The sequence below is a fragment of the Peromyscus californicus genome, unplaced genomic scaffold (genome assembly GCF_007827085.1).
Source record: "Peromyscus californicus insignis strain IS unplaced genomic scaffold, ASM782708v3 Scaffold_3__1_contigs__length_106647218, whole genome shotgun sequence".
In the NCBI taxonomy this organism is placed as follows: Eukaryota; Metazoa; Chordata; class Mammalia; order Rodentia; family Cricetidae; genus Peromyscus; species Peromyscus californicus.
The window spans coordinates 75,398,880-75,421,759 of record NW_026294551.1 but is presented as its reverse complement, the minus strand read 5'-3'; the positions used below and the strand labels follow the sequence as shown (position 1 = coordinate 75,421,759).

Genomic DNA, 22,880 nt, shown 5'->3' with positions numbered 1-22,880 from the left:
GTTTTAATGTTTTGGGATAAATTATCATTTTTACTATCTTCAAGGACTATGATAAGCAGGTTTTTTAATATACTCTTCAATCCATCATAGTAGCTACTTATTAATTTTTTTATTTTATTTTATGTGTATCAGTGCTTTGCTTGTGTGTATGTCTATGTACTACTTACATACGTGGTACCTGTGGAGACCAGAAGAGGGTATCTGATTACCCTGGCATTGGAGTTACAGATTGTTATGAGCCACCATGCGATGTAGGGGCTGGGAATCAAAGCCAGGTCCCCTGAAAGAACAGCACATGCTCTTAATTGCTGATCCATCTCCTCAGCCCCCACAGTATCTGTCTTTGTAATGGTCATGTAATATTTGTTTGTAGCGTTTGTCTTTCTCTTTGAACATTATCTTAGCCTGTTTGTCCTGCTAATTAGAAAACACTATCCATGGGTAATTTATAATTGTGTAGATCATGGTGTCAGCAGATTTGGTATTTGCTGAAGGCTGTTATCTCTGCTTCCCAAAGGTTCCCTCATTGTTACATCCTCTGACGTGTCCTCTGATGACAGAAGAACAGAACAAGAGGGTGGTGCTTTCAAATTCTGAATCTTCTTATAAGTGGATCAACTCTATCCAGGAGGGCTCACTACTATGAAAATAATCATCATCCAAAACATGCATTCTTTACTCAGTTGTACTGAGAAATGTCACAGATAGAATTGTGAGGTAATACTATTATTATATTAGTGACATTTGTCTTGCTGGGATTAAAAAAAAATCATGACCAAAAGTAACTTATAGAGGGAAGTTACTTTTTTTGGCTTGTGGATCCAGAAGGAAAGTCCATAATGACTAATGATGGGAGAAGCGTGGCAGGGAGAGGCTGATCAGGAAGCTGAGCAATTCCGTCCAACTGTTACACCAAGCAAAAGGTGAACTGGAAGTGGGGTAAGACTATAAACTCTCAAAGTCTGTTCACCCTCCGCCCCGCCCCCAACATACTTCCTCCAGGGAGGCTCTACCTCCTTAAGGTTCCTCAGCTTTCCCAAACAATATCACCAGTTAGGGACCAGGCATTTAAATGCATGAGCATATGAGGGACATTTCTCAAACTACTGTAACTATCTTTCAAAATGTAGCAACTCTGATACAGGTTTTCTGCACATGGGTTACCTGTCGTTTTTTTTTTTTTTTTTTTTTTTTTTTTCTTCTCAATCATTGGGGAGTGAGATTTCCAATGAAAAGACAGAAAGGTCACAAACTATTTCCTTAAAAACCGGTAAGAAATAATCAGAATAACATTTTAGAAGACTACAGAATTACAATTTTAAAAACATTAGAAGAGTCAACTCCAGTGGGGCAAGCCTTTCGTAGGTGACAGAGGGTCAGTATCTGCGATTGGAGATCTGGAGATGAGAAGAACAAGGCCACCAGAGGGTTTCATTCCTGTTGATTCTACAAGCTTCCCATCAAACTTCTGGCAGATCTATGAGCAGACATACACAGACACTAAAACCTTAAGGCCCCCAAATTAAACTGGATTAAGGCCAGGCCCCTGTCCTAAATGTAAAAGAGTAATACCTTTCTTAAAGAGAATTTAGAAGAGTATCTCTTATGACTTTAACTGAAGTGAAAATTTCTAAGGTACAGCACACCGAAAAGCATAAATTGTTAAATGAAGATAAAAATGTTAATGGAATCCCTTCAGCACATGCTCTTCAGATGACACCAAGTATATAAAATCATGTAGTAAATTTGATACACGTATCTGTAACACCTAACATTGACACAGAACTTAATCCAGAATATTTTAATTACTATTTTCATTCTTTGAGTCTGTAATACAATTAAATCATTTACCCCTTACAAAATATTTTTAAAGGTCCCACAAACAAATAAGGCAGGCAAGTAACCCAAGAGAAACTCAGGCATTTTGCCTGAAGATTTTTTATGAAAGATATACAAATGATCAGTCAGTGCAATTAAAGATGTCAGACACTGTTAGCCAATGAGGGAATGCTAATTAAGACAGGTATAGGTAATATTTTATGCCCACTAGACTTAGCAAAATCAACAAACTAGTAAGCTTTGGAAAGCAAACAAACAAACAAACAAAAACAGTGAATTTTTCATGTTGCTTCTAATAATGGATCACAGTAGAGAACTATATGAAGAGGGAATTTTTTGTTTTTGTTTGTTTGTTTGTTTGTCTTTTTTTTAGATACAGCATCTCATTCTGTTGGCTCGATCCATTTGAAACTCGTGGTTCTCCTTCCTCAGATTAAGTCTCTAGAATGTGATGACTATAGATATGCTTCATCATACCTAGCTCATTTTAATATACCTTATAAAATTAATGTATCATTTCTCTATGACTTAGTAGTTCTAGCTATTAATAATCTTCTCTCAATGAAAACTTATGTCTCCACAAAGACTTACTCACAAATGTTTATAGTAGCTTGGTTCTTAATATTCACAAACTTTAGATAGTTCCTGTCCAAAAGAAAGAAAAAAATCAAATATAAGGTTGATAAGAAATAAAACATGATATAGTAATACATAAAATAAGGCCAAAGTGTTTCAAAAACTGTTGGGACAACAGAATACATCCTGATGGAGCTTTTAGATGAGCATTTAAAAGACGCAGAACTTTTGCTCAGATAGAAGAGATAGGATTAAACAGACTCCATGGTGATGACAATGTGTCTAGACTTCTCTGTACACTGGTTACTAGCATAGTCACGTGGCCAAATTCAAATTGTACACTTACAGTTTGTTGTTTCTTTTTCTATGTAAATAATACCTCAGGAAAGAAGACTAAAAGCAGAAATGAAGAAAGATAACCATTTTATCCCAGCTAGTAAAATCCTCTGCCACTTTATAAGGGTTGTCTCAGCTACTAAAACTTACACTGCACAATCATGCCCATTTGAAACAAAAGTCAAATATCATCAAAATAAATCTTGGAAAAATCACTAAGACATAGTCCTATTCTTTGAAATGTATTATAAAAGTGTTCCTACCATATAAAATAGTTAGTTTATGGGGCGGGGGAGATGTCTCAGCCATTAAGATGCTTGGCCATTCTTCCAGAGGGCCCAGGGTCAGTTCCCAGCACTGATATAGATCACAACTGTCTTTAACTCCAGCTGCAGAGGATCTGATGCCCCATGGCCTCCCCAGGCACCACATACCTATATGCAGACATACATATCTATACATAATTTAAAATAATAACAATAAATCTTTAAGAAATAGTTCATGTGAGGGCTGGAGAGATGGCTCATTGGTTTAGAGCACTGGCTGCTCTTTCAGAGGTCCTGAGTTCAATTCCCAGGAAACACATGATGGCTCACAACCTCTGTAATGAGATCTGGCGCCCTCTTCTGGCATGTAGGCAGAACACTGTATACATAATACATAATAGATAAATAAATTTAAAAAAGAGAAATAGTTTATGTGCTTTTCATCTGGTATAAGAATGTATATATCTTTAAAGAGTCAAATAGTATCACATATAGTGAGATGCTCACACTATGAAAACTATGAAAGAATGAAGAGTTACTAAATTAATAAATGGATCACTGTAATTCTAGAACATGATTCTATGAGTATATGACACATACTGAAATTATTTCCCTTGATGTTATCATCAATCACATGTGACTACACTGAGATATAGTGTATCGAATGTAACCTTTCACATCAGGTCTGTTTCTCCTCCAGACCTCGTATGTGACTATTATGGCTCTCTGGCTTTTGCTTCATAGGTATGATGGAGTTAGAACACTGGTTGGCATTCATTTGCAGCAAGGAGCTGACTTGTCAGCATGGTTATAATGAATCCTCTTCAAGAGAAGAGTTATAAGTCAGGTTTGAAGGTAAGATAAGTGACTTAAGACTCCATGGAGTCCTGGAGGCCTCTAGTGACCTGGATCCACAAGGTTAAGGGTTTGCAATCTGTTGCTGTAGTTGAGGTTGATGCTACATGCAAAGGAACTAGCAGGTGCAAAGAAGAGGCAATATTAAAGGACCAGAAATTTCTGGGAAATGGAGAGAGTCTCTACAGGTGACTGAAATCTTGGAGGCAAGATAGATGTAGAGGGAATTAGTAGAAAAACAACATGAGAAATTATCTGGAAGGAGAAAATCATGTTTTGCACATTAATGTCATTAAATAGTTCTGTAGGTGAAGAAAGAAACGGTACTGTTAAATCATTTCCACGTCTATTTTACTTTGATCCTCAGAGTCTGTAAGATGGGCTAGAACCATGTTTCAATATGGGCTAAGTGTAGGGAAATGCTGGCATGAATACTAAGGAAAAAAACTCATGAAAAAGAATTTGTGTAGGAGGCAGGGTTAGGGTCAAAACAAAGAGGAAGAAAAAGCAAGTTCACAGGTTAAAGAAAGTATTCCTGAGAGCATGCATTGTGGAGTGATTTCTTCCAAGTTTTAACATATTCCATCCTGGAAGGAGGCATATTGAAAGTCAAGATTCTAAAGACAGGCACATTAAAACACAGGAAGTTCTAGAAGCTCAAAAATAAACAACTCGCAGGTGTCAGGTGTTTGAAAGGAGTCTGGTGGAAGATCACCCTCAACTCCCCTCCCCTATCTCTTTCCCTAATCCCACACCTTCAAAACCCACCAAACACAGCTCCTCCCTCCAAGAGAGGCTCAAGACCACTCCCACAGGGTATATAAGCTGCATCCCAGAAAACAGACACATGGTTCTTCTGGTCTCTTGGCGCAGTCTCCTCTCTGAGGGGCTGGGAATCATCCAGGAATGCTTTACCCGTTAAACCTAGGCTTTTCCAATTCAATCTGATTAGGTTTGCTGTGTCATCGGAGAGGTCTTCAGGGTACAAAAGAATTATCATCAGGAAGTCTCTGAGACTTAGATTCACAAGATTCCCACTCTACAAAGTTATACAGGTAGTATGGTTTGCTAAAGAAAGGAGACTAATTTGTCCAGCTGTCTGTAATTTGTGTTGCAGCCTCAAGGGCTCCAACTTTAGTGAGTCATCACCCATGCTAGGTGAACTTTCAGTGATCAAACTCTGAGTCTTCCATATTCTTATAAGTAACTAGTCACACATACACCTTTAAGTAACTGCAGTAACTCTGGTTCATCCATATTGGACTTTGGTGGTATCATTACTCTGGTCTGTCATCAATCTCTCTCTGAAATAAGTATATGTTTGTTCACCTCTTCCCAGAAAAAAAATAAGTGTCACATAGCATCATTAATAAGATGCAAATTTGCAGAGTTGAAATCTTCCACCTGTATTCCCTCAGTAATAAAACAACTCTTTGTAGAATCTCAACTGAACATGAAATGGCTGTTTCAAGGAGAGAGAGAGAGAGACATTTAACTTGTAAATAAGATCTAAATCTGTACAAGATTCTGAATGCAGCAACAGCACACATTTTCTTAAGTTTCAAAGGCCTTGAGTCAAATTCAGCAGGAGTAAACAGACAGGCAGCGAGAGACACGCTCAAGGGGAAAGCCACAAATCTCTCCTCCAGTAACTGTCAAAAGGAGACTCTTCCAAAAATGGCAGAGTTAAAAAAGAAACGAAAAGAAAGAAAGAAAAAAGGAAAGGCAAAAATGGTGCTTTCCTATTGAAATACCAAATCAGAGAGCCCTAAAGCAGGTACTCAACAGGCCCCAGGGGCAACTGAACACACCTAGGGACAGAGTTTACCCTGCTAGGTGCCTGTTAAAGAACCAATTCAGAGATCAGGTCAGAGAACCTCATATTGTAGCAGAGCATTTTGGAAAAGCCCTGTCTTGCTTTAGTTTCTTCAATGGTAAAAAAAGGAGAGCCTTGTAAGAGGCATGGTTAAGAATGGAAAGAAAATAATGCTAGGCTATTTCTAGACTTAGAAAGATGTAAAAATGATGACCTCCTGCAGACATTATGATTGCATTATAAAGAACTCACAGTAGAGAATAATTGCTAAAACTCCATGTGAAGTCTTCTATAGAGTTCATGTAGACACTCTTTAAGATTTCATTTTTGTTATTAATTATATGTGTGTGTGCATGTGTGCACATGAATGCAGGTATGCATGGAGGAAAGAAGAGGACATCAGATACTGTGGAGCTGGAGTTAACAAGTAGTTGTAAGCTGTGTGACATGGGTCCTAGGAACTGAACTTGGGTCCTCTAGAGCAGGAGTAAGTACTCTTAACTGCTGATCTTCTCTCAGACCCCACATAAAAGTTCTTTAGCATCATCTGTTTAGAATTTCATATGACAAGTTTGAATTGGCCCTTATATTGCTATTATATATGCTCAGAGTATGTTTCTGAATCATGATTAACTACCAACTCACTTGAAACTGTAATATTTGCTGAGGTCTAACAGGCACGTCCAATTTTTTGACATTGCAACACAATGTCATTTACAAAGTATACACACAAAAGCTATACAATCAAGTTATTAAAAAAACCCGTACACTTACAAATATGATAATATTATAATGTTTTAAGTTATTATTGTGTTGGGCCACAGTCATAGCTATCCTTAGCTATATCTAGCTAGCAGGCCTTGGATTTGACAAGCCTTCAGGATGTCCTCAGTTTTGTCTGATTTAACAATTTACTTTATAGATGATAAAACTATGGGACCCAACAGCAAGGGCAGGTATCATATAGATATACTATGATAAACCACAGCCCAGCTACTGCTTCCTAGTAGGTATTTGGTACACATCACCCAGACACAGAGGCAAGCAAATGGCTATAGAAAACAGTATTGTGAGTTATCCAGCCTGTCTCTTTTGTGTTATTCATCCTCCATACTTGATACATTTATTAGCAAATAATATGAGACCTCGATACATGATTGCTATGGGATGGTCTGTATGTCAAATGTGTTGCTGATTGGTCAATGAATAAATCACTGATTGGCAGTGGCCAGGCAGGAAGTATAGGCGGGACAAACAGAGAGGAGAATTGAGAGAACAGGAAGCTGGGTGGGAGAGACACTGCCAGCTGCCATCAGGACAAGGAAGATGTAAAGTACCGGTAAGCCACAAGCCACGTGGCAAGGTTTAGATTAATAGAAATGGATTAATTTAAGCTGTAAGAACAGTTAACAAGAAGCCTGCCACGGCCATACAGTTTGTAATCAATATAAGTCTCTGTGTTTACTTGATCGGGTTTGAGCGGCTTGGGACTGGCGGGTGAGAGAGATTTGTCCTGACTGTGGGTCAGACAGGAAAACTCTAGCTACAAATGGCGTCCAACATGGTGGCAAGAGTTTCCACCTAAAAACTGAGAAAAAAAGATTCTAAAATGGAGCTAAAAACAGTTCCTAATTGTCTCTCTCAAATGAGCAGCAGCTGCCGGTTTGAGCTACTGGCGGGTTCCTAGCTTGTGCGCTCGACCTGCAGTATGGCAGGAATAAGGCCTCTGCAAGTGACACATTAAGCTGCATGGTGGATTTAGCCTTTTCTAGTACAAAACAAAAAAAAAGAGGTTTTTGGGCTACACGCTGCTTGGATAAAAGCATAGACCCATGATAGCTCCCAGAGCTGGTGGAATACCACGGCCATGTTGGGAAGCTGAGGTGGCCGGAGCCAGCAGCCACAGCTGCTGCAGTTTAAAGCAATAGATTCACAATAAGACAGATTCAGATATAATAGTTTAAAATGTGTGTAAAATATACGTAGGCTTGAAAGAGACAAAAAAGGTGATATATACAGTTATATAAACAAATACATAGTTTTAAAAAATAAAGTCTTTAAAGAAACAGTAAAATTAATATAAAAAATAAGCCATGTGAAGATGAATATTACACAGAGAATCTGGATTGTGTTGTCTTTAGGATTCTTAACTGCAGAGAGATATTTGATTGCAAAGGAAGCTGAGTTAAACCAATATGTATACTTTAAAGACACCTTAACTTCAAAATTTGGATGTAAGGATATTTTGCTTTGGAAAGGAGTCTCTGCTTTTGTTTCCACAGAGAGCCAGAGGCTATGGATTTGTTCCAGACTAAGATACATCAGGTTTGACCAGCCAAGACCACCTGAAAGGTCTCCGATGACACCATGGCCCAGATGATCCAACATCCAGAACCGTTTCAAGACAACTGGCTCACACGATACACCTTCATGGACTACTCCATAATCCTAAAGTATTCTTTGTTTCCCCAAAAGATACAGCGCCCCCCTCCAGCAGGAAGTAGTAAGAGAAGCTACGCCCAAATTCCCAAATATACCAAGCTGACTTTGGAGATGTGTAAAGGTTAAAACCTTCCTTTTTAAGAAAAGAAAAGGGGAAGTGCTATGGGATGGTCTGTATGTCAAATGTGTTGCTGATTGGTCAATGAATAAATCACTGATTGGCAGTGGCCAGGCAGGAAGTATAGGCGGGACTAACAGAGAGGAGAATTGAGAGAACAGGAAGCTGGGTGGGAGAGACACTGCCAGCCGCCATCAGGACAAGGAAGATGTAAAGTACCGGTAAGCCACAAGCCACATGGCAAGGTATAGATTAATAGAAATGGATTAATTTAAGCTGTAAGAACAGTTAACAAGAAGCCTGCCACGGCCATACAGTTTGTAATCAATATAAGTCTCTGTGTTTACTTGATCGGGTTTGAGCGGCTTGGGACTGGCGGGTGAGAGAGATTTGTCCTGACTGTGGGTCAGACAGGAAAACTCTAGCTACACATGATGAACTTTAGGAACAACTCAGTGAAAACTAAAGAAACCATGAGTGAAAGGCAGTCACAAAACTTTGGTAAGATAGCCACAATTTTGATGAATTGCTGTGGGGAACAGAAAATGTTGAAGCCACCAATTCCACATGCTGGGGGAAACAGACAACAGTCCAAGTGATGTGCATGAATGCAGAGACATATGCAAAACTAGCATAAGATTTTTAACAATGTGAGCCATCATAAAAAGTGAACACACACACACACACACACACACACACACACACACACACACACCACTCTTCTGAGTCAGCCACATCCCCACTCCGAACGATGACTGGCAGAAACAATAATAAAACCTATCCCCAAAGGCAGCTTTTCATTTTGCTTTTGATACTCTTGGAGGTACACAGAGCCTTTCTACCAAGGGAGCAGGTTGGGAATAGACTAATTAATTTGTCAATATCACGCTCTGTTAGCTTGCACACATTTGCAATTTTTCTGGCTTTTAAATTACACCCTGGGAATCAAAACTTTGAAAGCCCAGCTAAAATAAAGAAGGATGTGGAAGTCGCATGAAAAACAGTTATGATAGTGAGGCAAACTGTGGAGGTTCACAAAGGAATTGAGCTCTTCAACACCCCAAGACAATTAACCTTGCTGGTATATGCTAACCATGCTAAACAGTTCCAGGCTCCCTTCAGTCCCTTTGGACAGATAAAGTGTAACATTCACATTTAATGACAATTTTTTTCAACAACATTTCCTACATATTAATTAAATGCCTTTTTCTCCCCTTTGGCTAAAGTGTCCACTTCATTCAGAGGTTCTAATTCTTACAGTGAAACCGATACCATCTTCAGAAAATAATGTTCTGCTGTCAGTTGATATGGAGTGAATCGCATACCTGTAAATAGGGACTCAACAGCACCCAATACTTATAACAAGGAGTCATGGTATTCTTTTACATAGGAGCATTACTGTTCACATGTAGGAAGATGGGGTTGCTTGGGATGAAGGGAGAGCAACTTCACTCCAAGGCTATCCACATGGTGGCCCTGACTCTGCCACAGTTCCTGGGAACAGTTTGTGTAATGGTCCATGATCAAAAAGATTGTTCTAAAAGCCTTGTTTTCTTAATCAATGAGCCTCGAAACCAGAGTGACATTTACCATTAACCTTTTATTATATTTATATAATATTTAATATTTACTTTATTTTCTAGTTACTAATAGAATATATAATTCATTCATTTAATGAGCACTATCCCTAACTGGCCATTCTGGAAGCATCTTCCAGAGGACTGCTTCTGCATATCTAACTGGAATAAAGATAGTTAAGCCAGAATAGAGTCACATGAAATGACTCTTGAGCTCAGTGTGTGAAAAAAGCACTGTGCACTGGGACACATTAGATGACTTCTGTAATAGTCACTTTGTGTATGTGTAATACAGGAATGGTCACACCTATCTCAGAGGGCAGTTTCCGTTTCCCTCTTTGGGGGAGGGGTGTGGGTTACAGTGTCTCACTATGCAGCCCAGACTAGCCTCAGAATTTAAATGCCTTCCAAGCTGAAATGACACTGATGCTCTAAGCTTATGGAACACACTTTCAACAGTACTGACTCAGGAGAATTAAATGGCTTTTCTAATGTTCAAGCACAGACTGGATTAGAACTGTGATTTGCCTTTCATTATTCTGCTCCTAGAGCTACTCATTTATACTGTCCGTCTTCCTGTGAAAAGACACTTGAGAACTCTTCTAGTGTTCCTGATTATGAGGTCCAGAGGGCACCATGGTAGATGGATCATGCCAACAACATCTCACTCTATTCTAACACCATGAAAAGGACTTTTTTTTTTCATGTGTATACTTGTGTGTATATACGTGTGTGTATATACGTTTGTGTATATACATGTGTGTATGTTCAACTGAATAGATCCCCTTAATAAACATTCATCACACAGCATAAATTCCCCTCAGATCCTTGTGAACAAAGAAAGCTTATTTCCCATTTACCAGTCCATTGCTGTCTAAACCAAGAACATTTTTATAGCCAAGGTCTCTAAAACTTTGCTGAATTTCTGTTTGAAGTGGCTGGCATCAAGAACACAGAAATTCTGAATTAAAGATCAACACTCAAAATAAGGAGCTCCCTCTTCCAATCTCAACCCCATGTACAGTCTCCTGCAGGACGTTGGGACAAGCCAAGTGAGTGCATTAGCTTCCCTTTCTGATAAATCAAGGAAATGTGAGCAAAAAGGCCCGCAACCACAGTACACATCTATTACATAGCATGAACTGCTCATGTGAGGACTCCAAGATGGTACACTACATATGTGCGTGTACCTCCTTTCCAGTCATTAAATTATTAACTTGTCCTTTGTAATCATGTTAATAGGAAAGGAGTTGCTAATGTTGAACTGTTTGAAAGATATCCTTTGATTTAAAAACAATAGAAAAAGAATTATAAATATGAACAAAGAAGATTCTGCTGAGAAAGAGGGAATGATTTCTTCACTCACACAGTTCCTGATCTTTCAGAGGTATTTTTGTTTTTAGAGGTATATGAGTCCTGTGACTATCAGAGCCCTAGCATGTCTTTGCCACCATTTGGAAACAGCAGGTAGAAAGCGAAAGTGCTTCATTTTCAAAGGACAACTCACTTACCAGCTGAAAGCAAGCACCACACTTATCCCAGTGGGGAGAAACACAGGAGACAGCGGGCCTGTGGCTATACCAAATTCGATCCTTACCAGGTCAACACCTCCATCTCTCATGAGTACATGGCCTAAGGGAGTTTTATGGTGCCACAAGAAGGGACCAAAGCCCTCAACTAGCCTGCCCTGTTCTCCTGTCTCCCATAACCCTCTGCATCATTACACAGTGCGGCTGTTTTTTATTTGTTTTGTATCCCCACCTTTTTTTTTGAGTCTCAAAGAATAGTGAATAAGATACCAATAGACTTTTCTAAGACACCTTATAATGTCCTCTGGATATGCTGTGTTCTCCTCTGAAACCATTTCTCCAGGTACAAATGTGACTCCACTCTTTTATACAAATGAATATATAAAGTGGAATTTTAATAAGGCCAGAAAAGAGTCTGGCACCTGAACCCCTCAGCTGCAAGAAACATTCTACTTATCTGCTCTCTGGCTTCCTGAGTCCCTATTCCACATGGTTGTTAGGAGATATACATAATTTTTTGCAAATGTCAGAACAGAACATCTGATTTACCATAAATACTTATAAATGATCATTTCAGTCCTTCTTTCTCTGTCTGTCCTTCCTTAACACCCACAATATGTACAAACATAAACATATGTATACACATAGACACACACACACACACACACACACACACACACACACACACACACATATATACTGAAAGTAATTAGATGCGTCCAACAAATTATTTATATACTAAATATGTTTGCAAAAAAGCAAATACACATTCACCTTTCACTGGTTACTCTTTAAGTACTGTAAGCATGATATTTATCATTTTAAAAACCATGAGATTTCTTTGACTCAGATGTCTGCCCCAGCATAGGCATATATCTAAAAGAAATACAATGCTACCCTTAAGAAAGCAGGAAGTAGAAGACTTTATCAACAGCTTCCCATAGATACAGAAAATGGGAATGAAACCATGTATGACACAGAACAATCTATTTAATCATCTTCTTACCTGAGTCTTTTATGGCACAGACATCTACAACAATTTCTCCTTTCTTTCTGTTGGGCACCTGCCCAGTTCTCTGTCCACTTTGTCATACTGCCCTCTGCCCATCTGATCCCTGTTAGGATAGTGCAGCTTTCATCCAGCTTCCCCCATTGTACCATGTCTATCCCAACATATTCCATAAACTTATAGTGAAAGAAAAGATATTCCTTGAAAGGCAAAAGGCACACAGAAAAGCAAAGGCAGTTGTGGATAAGGCAATAAAAATAATCTGCTTGTAAATGCACCATATTTGCCTTAGAAACTAAGAAGTTATAACTGCATATCCATACCTTTTTAGTCTTAATCTCCTTGAATCTTAGATACAAATGTCAGGGCAACATTGGGATTGAAATAATGTCCTCAGATCCCCAGCACAGCAACAGTCTTCTTAACTTCCACACAGGTTCCAGGGCAGCTGTCCTCAAGCTCCTGAAGATGGAGGGTTCTTCTAAGTCTATAAAATCACAAGAGAAAGATTTAAATACTCAGAACAGAACCCAGCAGAGTGGCACAAAATCCAAGACCATTTGTTCTGGGAACTACACATAAGTCACTTAAATGACAATTAAGAATTCAGCATCGAGTGATTAAAAAAATCATCCCAAATAAAAACACGAATACATACCACATCATGAGCACCATCACCATAACCACTGCCACCTCTACCAGACCAGCACCATGAGCATGACTACAATCATGACCACTCCCACCAGTGCCACCACAACCAGCACCAGCACCAGCACCACAGTGACCACTGACATCACCACCACTACCAACAACAAGCAATTATAGTATTACACTTGAAAAGACTTTCCTAGTACACAACAATATCCATTTGTTCATTTATTTTAGGGAGAAAACAAGGATTGGATAGAAGTGATTTTCCTATGATGATTCATTCATTATGTTGGTTTGATCTGAATGAATGAATGAATGAATGAATGAATGAATACCTCTTTGGTAAAGAGTATGTACTTATCCCTGATCTATGACAAAGTGACACCAAAGGATAGAAGCTCATTACTTCATCTCTATATACTCTCCTCATTTGTATCTAAGATACCAAAGCTACCTGTTACCACTGGCCATTCCATCATCGGTACCTCCAGGATGTCATTTCAGCTTCTTTGTTTGCTACCCCAGTCCAGAGCCTCTTTTCTATGTAATCTCTCACTGGGTCCCCTCTTCTAGTTCTCTGACTTGAGTTGTCACATTCTCAGACCTGAGATTTGTCTCCAGTCCTAGATAGTCTCAAGTCCAAATTTCGTTGTTGGCCAATTATTTAATAACTCTACCTAAAATTCTAGTAGGACATACCCTATTAATTGGAGCAAACATAGGTCATGTGTCTATAGCTGCTATCACTTCTCTCCTGATATAAGTAAAGCTTATGTGTTCCCTCATTTATTCCTTCTTTGTCAATGGCAATGCCTTTTCTCCTTTCTTCCCCTCAACTCAACCTCTCTTAATTTCTGTCTCTGTGCTTCTCTCTGTCTCTGTGTCTCTGTCTCTGTCTCTGTCTCTCTCTGTCTCTCTCTGTCTCTCTCTGTCTCTCTGTCTCTCTGTCTCTCTGTCTCTCTCTCTCTCTCTCTCTCTCTCTCTCTCTCTCTCTCTCTCTCTCTCTCTCTCTCTCTCCTTCTAGATATACCCAGTATTCTGGTGGCCCTTTCTTCAGAAAAGATGCAGCTGCTGACTTTGTCTTACTGTCTTCTTTGCTACCATCCTAGTTCATAGCATCAAGGTGCAATTGGACCAAGGCTACCACTCCCATCAAGAATCCAAGTGAAAGAACAACACTTCCATTCTCAGATCCATACATTGCCATTACAAGTATTTAAATGGCCAAAATGGATCAGGAATGATGCAGTAGTGAATGCTGTCCTGTCAGCCTATTCTCCTCCTCATAATTTCTTCAGGCAGGCATGCAGTCCTCCAGCATGCCTCTGGATGCTTTTGAGCCTTTTGAACTTAACACTGACACTGCTTTTTAACTTGCTGCACTCTTTTTGTCGTCAAGAATGTGCAGCTTTGCTCTATTGTTTCCTCTCTGGTATGTCTCTTCTAACCCCCTTCTATAAAATCGTAAACTCTTACCACATCTCTCATTCCTCTTTCTGTTTAAACCCAGGGAAGTCTTTCTGTGATATGAAACATTTACTCATCTACTACTTGGTTTTACACACTGAAACATAGGTTCTATATGCGTAAGGACCACTGTTTCCATGTAGTATTTCAAATGTGTATTCTACAGCCTGCCTAGTGCAGTGGGTACTCAATCTATGAGTGAGTGAATTAACATTCTTTCTCAAGGCCATTCAGTCAGTGACTGTGCCTGATTTGAACCTAAAGCATCCCATCTCCAGCAATCCTGAAAATTAAGTGACAATAAGAACATGAGGAAACTGTTTTCAGAAGTCTATGATTGGCTAAGAAATAGGGTAAGATGCTTCAAAAAAACAAAAAAATCCTGGCTATGAATGCAGTCTGACATACTAGCAAATGACATCATATCCCAGGCTCAAAAGGTCAGACACCTCTGACAGACTTTTGGATGATCATACTACTAATAACTTCATCTGCTACCATGAAATTCTTTAGCTTCTGTAAGTATCAAGACATACAGACTTTTCTAAGATGTATTTTCTTCTGTAAAATGAATACTTTAAGATGTTTATACTAAAGAAATGACCACAGAGATAAATCATTCTCCATTGTGATAATGAAAGTCCTCAAGGGGTTTTGTTTCTTTTACCCATTGCAATTACATTACTCCACATGACATCTCATGACTTCATATACTTTCATTTCATTTCCCTCGATTGTCTGGATCCTGTTAATCTTCTGTGGAGTGGGACTACTTCTGTGGCTCACCATGATTCTGGGCAACTTTCTCCACACTACCCCCAGATGTATGATGTTACCCTGACTGCCCTCATATTAGGGGCAGTCAGCAGAACTACATAAAAGAAGTCAATTCTGCTTCTTCATTTCATGCCCTTTTGCTGATACCCAGTAATTTAGGTGTGATCTTCGTCATGGTTTTGTAGGAAGCTGATAATCAACTTGTCATAGTTTCAATTATTCCTGCATCCCAAAGCCAAGGGACACAACTTCAGAAAGGCAAACAATGCTGTAATTCAGAATAATGATACATAAGGAGTTATTGAAAAAATGTGCAGACTGCTTTGGGAACCTCAGTCTCAAGTCTATTCAAATGCATCCTTGTTTCCTTGTCCCCAACTTCGGTTAGGGATAGTCTATCTAAGGGTAAAAAACAAGATAAAAAATATATCACCTTCTTTTCCATCTTAGTAACACCTAAACTAAGAAATAGTTAAGATGTTTCAGACGAAAAATAAATGACAATCCATCCTAGATCAGGTAAGGACATGGTCCGAGGTGAATTCTCTCAACCTGTGTTCACTGGAAACATTTTGCTTGCTGTACATTTTATTAAAGGCTGAGAATACAGCAGGGCCCACTGAAGCCTTTCCTCATGACTTCGTGAAGCCTTCACTCTAATGCTATTCTTCATGCTTTGTAATAATCCAACTTCTCCCCAGATGTACTAAAATGTGACAAACTTCCCCCGAGACTGTTGATTCTCCTATGTGGTAATGAAGCATGTGTGGACTTAAGCATCTCAAATCCTGCTTGATAGAGAGGCAATTCTATATTTCCTTTCTCATTTGTCCATTTCATTCCTTGTTTTTCTTTTCCATACCTCCTCCCCCTCCTCTCCCGCACCTCCTCTCTTCTTAACTGAAGACAGATTCTTACTAAGTTGCCGAGGTTAGCTTTGAATTCACTCTGTAAGCCACAAATCGCTTGAACTTGTACTCCTCGTGCCTCGGTCTTTAAGGAGTTAGTATTGTAGGATTAGAAGTCTATGCAACCAGGTCAGGTTAATTAGTGATTTTCTTAGGAACTTGTTGATTTCATTAGTTTGTCCACAAGACCTCACCCAACACACACTTTTCTGAGTTTTTGTTAGGAAGCAAAAAGCATTCACCAATTACAAAAGCATACAAGATATCCCACAGTACAGTAAAAGTTTCAGAAATCAGCATCACTGAAATCCATAGAAACTCAAAGGGGTTAATCTTCTCTCATAATAAAATGGACTGAGAAGCACATGCTGGGAATAGTGGCAAAGTCATTAATGTCAAGAAAAACAACAACAAACTTCTCAATTGCCCATATTTTCCAGGATGGAAGACTAATCATAGAGGAAAGGGACATCTTGCCTTTTGGGCAGCCATGCATACTTCAGAGAACATGTCCCTCCTCAAGAGGTACCAATTAGTGGCTGCTCTGAGACAGTTGAAACTATACCTCTTAAATGGCTGGATTGCCTTTTAAAATTATGCCTTGTGAAGAGAAAACACACGCAAGCACAAAGCCACAGATCCTAAGGCACCCAGACACACTTCCCAAAGAGGCAGGTGTCCAGAGAAGTCAGGCCAGGAAAAGTAGGACACAAAGGAATAAGGTAATGATCAAGATCGTGGAATGGACATGTATTAGGGGAAAGGGCAAAATACAAATTGAAATTCAGAATTTTAAGTTGAAAACAATGCTGACCAAGTCTACTGGGACTACTATTCTAAAGATTCACTTCCCAAGAAGTGTGGTCTCAGGAATGCCCTATAAGCATACAGGGTTGTCTTTCTCATACTCACCTCCATGTTGCTAGTCATGCTTCAGAGTAAGTGTATATGTTTGACAATATTGCTACCATCTACACAAAAGAAGACTTAGGTTTGGAAACTTGAATGGTTTCTATTGCAGTCAAATAAATAAGCCACAACAGTGTCAGAATTCAAATTCTGAAATGGCACTGAGTCATTATTCATTAAGTACTCTGAGAATCAGTAGGCTGCCTCCAACATTTCATTTTTCATTAACTCTAGGTCTCATGTTCCAAAATGTCACAACTCCAATGAAAAGAATCAGTGCTCAGAAAGACAAATGACCTGCTTGATCTCAAGGATGGCAGAAAAGGCATCAAGGAAGGACAGGGTATGTGTTTTCCAAAGTTCTAGATGTCTCTCAGAATTGGGTACACCCCAAGTATTAATGACACCAAACCCTGCACAACATCACTAGGGGTAGTCTGATTACATCTATGTGTAAACTGACTATATCTTGTACCAGATGAGATTTCTGAAACAATGCTGGGTTTATCAGACATAAAACACTTCAGGAATCCAATTGCTCAACTATATCTGGGCTGGCCAGTTTAGGCTATGTACAATATGAAAGACCTTGCTTTCTCATTGGATAGGAACTGATAGGACATACCAAAAGGACATAGCTGATGGACTTTAAGGGTTATAAGCACAAGCTACTCTTGGGTGCCTGATCTCTTGCCAATAGAGTAGGACTTTATTTCTTACCTGGCTAACCTTTTAAATTGGGTGGTGAAATAAAAAGATTCTGGAAAAGGTGCTGAATGTTATAAAGATATTCCAGGAAATTCCCTGGCACCTGAGCCTAGGACTGATCTATATAGTCTTCTTTGATAATGAAATATGATTATCCCATCTATTTCATAAAATGGGTCAGACACTGATAGTCCATGGGCAGTAATTGTAATAGCCTCGAAGATCAGCTCTTAAAACTTAATAGACAAAGAAATGTGTCACCTCTTGCCTATCTTGGTACATACACCCAACACCTTTCTCACATAAGCTATGATAGTTACCTATAAATGCAATTCACCTTTATTCTAACTGATTATCAACATAGAAGTAGTAGAATGCTCCCATTCTAATAAGTAATAGACAGAGGATGAATGAAGATTCATACCACTTTGAAAGAACCAATACTGTTGAATTTCAATATTTTCTCACACAATCCTTCAAAAACTTTAAAAATCCATATGTGCCTGAGCACCAACACATCAGGTAAATATTAGCAAAATTTGTAGAGGTGGCATGTTGCCCTACCTGGCTTGAAATCCAGACACTGGTATTTCTATGGTGCCTTAAATCCAGAGGATGGCTGACTTCATCATCCTCTCTTTACTTGCCAGCAGAGAAAAATGGTCAGATGACTTGCTTAAGAAGACAATAATTAACTGACCAGGAGCTGACCAGTGGCTTTCCACATGTCTCTATGTACTCAATGCAATAGAGACACTAATCAGAGTCATTTACTTCAACAATAATAGTTAAGCATCACCTCCTTCCTCAAGCATTGGCCTCTGATCTTCTGTTCTTGATGACACAAGTAAGTCAGAGCCACAGTGTTACTCCTTTTAACAGAAGAGAAGGTCCTTCTTCTAAGAAGCAATTAGATAGGGCTATGATTTTGCCTTGGTACCATAAAATTCAAAGATGCATTTGAGTCAGATACATAGTAAGATTCTTTTTCAAACAAGAGACAAACAAAAGAAAACCACATCCAACAAGGAGTGAAGAATGCAAGTGCTTGCTGCTAACATTATTAAATGATAGTCAGAATTGACTGTTGCACTCAAAGAACTCTTACAAGGTGAAATCAGTTTATTTTCAACCCAAAGGAAGAAAACAAGACACTACCAGTATAGAAAATGGGGGACGCAATAGGATATACAAACCCTAAAGAGTTATACAGAAGTTTATTAAACCTGAAGAGAATCTTTCTACAAGGCTTTTCAGTGAGTGTGGTAGCACTGTCTGGGTCTGACTTTTCTTACCTATTAAGTGGGTAAATAACACCTTAATTCTTAAACAGAAGTTTCAGGATGATAGATTATAAGGTCTAGGGAATGGCCCAGTAGTAGACTACTAGGTGAACATTTGCAAGACCCTGGGTTCCATCCCCAACACCTAAATCACACAGAGAAACAGACAGAGACAGACAGACAGACAGACACACACACACACACACACACACACACACCAAAGCCAAAACCCAAAATACTCCTACTATATGTGGTGTATGTTTGTTATTGAACTATCAAATATCTTAAGCACCTGGAGCACACATTCTGGTTTGTATATATTTGCATGATAGACATAAGCATGCACTACCACCAATTATGACAATTCATATTTGTGCACAGACATAAACTAGTGACTGATGCAGACAGACTTCATTGACCGATGTCTAAACAAAGCTACTCCATTTCCTTGCTGAGTGGTAGCAAACAGGAAGGCAGCCCTGCAGGAAATGAGCTGCCACACTGATAGATACAGTCAACATGGAATTTGAAGAGAAGGGTGGAATTACTGTTTGATACCAAACTATTGCAGAAAGCACTGAAGTTACTTGTTGTCAACAAGTCTCTGAGGTTACAAGTTGTTGGGCTTGTATTTTCTCACACAACTTGTCTAAAATATCAAGGTAGTAAAGAGAGATCTGGACTCAGTGGTAAAGTAACTTGTATGGCAGAGTGGAGAGTGAATCAGAACTCAGGACTCTTATGTACAGATCTGGGCTTCAGTATCTGTGATATAAGCTTTCCTACTGAGCTCAGAACTCATTGTTGATAAAAGTTATAAACATGTCTCCTCAATGTGTTATGTACACCCCCTACATCACTTATGGTGTTTTCTTGAAACCTAATCTTTTCATTTCATAACACAAAGTGTTAATTCCTCACATACATGTCTTTTCTAAAGGTGGAAAAGAAAATCTCTCATAGGTATTTAGAAACATAAGCAGGGGGATGTGGACAGGAAGCTTCCAGAAATAGAAATTAAAATAGACTATAAGTTCAGCAATGCTCATCAGAGGAAACATGCAAATAAAAATTTGAGTTCCAATGCTTTGTAACCACTAATAAAATAGGTCTCAGTAATAATTATCAATGTACACTAACATCACTAAACAAAGATAAATGACAGAGTGCTTTTGATTTAAGGGACACTTCACTCATGAAGCCAGTGATGAAACCAGCTAGGCATATTAGGGTGTAAAGATTCCAAAGAAAAGTGACCAGTCTCTCTCCTGGCCCAAACTGGAAAATGACCTTGCTGGAGGCCAGGGACTCCAGATATGTTTAAACCAAAAATGTCTTTGGTCAAGAGGCTGGAGATGCCAGAAAGGGGGGTCTGGTTTCCCCTATCTCTTTTCACCTAAGGGAGTACTCCTTTCTGGGAAGCCATTTTGAGGACATGGTGGAAACTCGGAGGCACCTGGAAATCTGGAATGAGAACTAGACCTACCCATGGGAAGGAAGAGTAGGTCTTCCCATCCCCCCATCCACTAGAGCTTAATTAGCTCCCAGGCATTGGGGCTCAGTAGTATCCCATTCCCAAGGACTCTTTCTGTTTTACAGGGGTTCTGCCTTTTCTTTCTTTCTCATAAATTCCATGTAATAAAATACTTCTTTCTAAAATTCTTGTTTTATTGTCTGTGAATTTCATTCTTTGAAATCATAAGAACCCCAAAGCTACTGGCTTAGGGTGACTTTGGTGGCCATAAATTTCCAGGACCCTAGTTCTGTGAGGCCAGCACAAGAGCCAACAAAAGTTTCATTGCCTACAAAGACCGGCTTCCATACCACTATCTAGGGGAAGGCAAGCAGCCTAAATCCAATCAAGCTGCCTGCAATAAATGCCAGTTCACTCAGAGTTCTGGTCACAAGAAATACACTATGTATGAAGCCATGGCAATGAAATAACTTGTATCAGACTGGAGAACTGTCTGTAGCAAAAACAAGCTTACTGACTATTGTAAGTTACATAGAAAATAATGAACAGTGACAGGAAACCTGTGATATAAAAGATTCACTGGACCTTAAAGTCAATTAGTGAGTGTGTATGGGGTGAGGAGGGTAGTGGTACATGCACGGAAATTCTTGTGTGTGAATGCAGGTACATATGTGACATTTCAGAAGGCAATCTGGGGCTGTCCTCACCTTCCACCCTATTTGAGACAAGCTTTCTCTGTTTTTTTTTTTTTCTACTGCATATGCCATGCTAGATGGCCTATAAGCTTCCAAATTTCATCTGTTTCTTCTTCCCACTTCCCATTGGATCCCAGAGTGCTACCATATCCAGCTCTGACATGGGTTCTGAGAATTTGAACTCAGGTTGCCATGCTTGTTTACCCAGCACACACTTTCTTTTTTATTGTTGTTGTTGTTTTCTATTTTTGTTTTTGTTTTTTCAGAATTTCCCCCTTTTTTTAATTAAGAAATTTTTTTCATTCATTTTACACACCAATCAAAGATCCCCCTCTTCCCTTCTCCCGCTCCCCCCCCCCGCCTCCCCCTCCCACCCCAACCCCATTCCCACCCACAAGAAAAGAAGGCCTCCCATGGGGAGGTACATTCAGCAGAGGCAAGTCCAAGCCCTTCCCCTTGCCTCAAGGCTGCATGAGTTCTCTGTCCCATCATAGGTAGTGGGCTCCACAAAGCCTGCTCATGCACCAGAGATAGATTCTGATCCTACCACCAGGGGGACCCCCATGCAGATCAAGCTACACAACTGTTTTGACATGCAGAGGGCCTAGTCCAGTCCCATGTAGGCTCCACAGCCATTGATCCAACTTTCATGAGTTCTCCTCTAGTTTGATTTGGTCATTCCTGTATGTTTCTCCATCATGAACATGATGCACTTGCTTATAGAATCCCTCTTCTCTCTCTTTGATTTTGGACTCCTGGAGCTCTACCTAGTGATTGGCTGTGGATTTCTGCATCTGCTTCCATCAGTCACTGGAGAAAAGTTCTGTGATGACAGTAACGGTATTCACCTGTCTGATCTCTGGGGCAAGCCAGTTCGGTTCAGGCACCCTCTCCATTATTGCTAGTAGTCCAGGCTGGGGTCATCCTTGAGGATTCCTGGCAACTTCCCTAGCACCGGGTTTCTCTTTATCCCCATGATATCTCTATCTATCATAGTATCTCTTTCATTGCTTTCCCCCTCCCTCCCTGTTCCACTTCAACCATCTCATTCCCTTATGTTCTCATCCCCTATCCCCTAACCTCCATTGCTCACCCCTCATCCCCAATTTGCTCATGGAGATCTCATCTATTTCCCCTTCCCATTCATAGCAGCATTATTCGTAATAGCCAGAACCTGGAAACAACCTAGATGCCCCTCAACTGAAGAATGGATTAAGAAAATGTGGTACATATGCACAATGGAGTACTACTCAGCAGAGAAAAACAATGACATCATGAAATTTGCAGGCAAATGGATGGAACTAGAAAAAATCATACTGAGTGAGGTAACCCAGACTCAGAAGGACAAACATGGTAGTACCCACTCATAAGTGGATACTAGATATAAAGCAAAGGATAATCAGGCAACAACCCACAACTCCAGCACACACTTTCACCCACCGAGCCAGCTACCAAGCCCCCCACTCCAAAATCAGTTTTAGTGGACAAACCTTACCTGGATCTTGATTTACAAAGAACACATAAGAAAAAGTAGTCCATAATTTAAAGTGATCAGATTCTTGCTTTTAGATAATTACTAATATTTTATGATAAAAATGCCATTGCAATGTTTACAAAGAGGAATTCATGATTTCAAGATAAACAA

General features: G+C 39.5%; 1 protein-coding gene across 1 annotated transcript in view; it reads right to left on the bottom strand.

Moving 5' to 3' along the window:
- Sgcd (sarcoglycan delta) overlaps positions 1 to 22,880 on the bottom strand; it is a 925,964-nt gene that overhangs the window by 512,707 nt on the left and 390,377 nt on the right. The window contains exon 2 of the mRNA XM_052758279.1: positions 12,687 to 12,850. The gene's annotated coding sequence lies outside the window, so the exon portion shown is untranslated. The remainder of the gene's footprint in view (positions 1 to 12,686; positions 12,851 to 22,880) is intronic.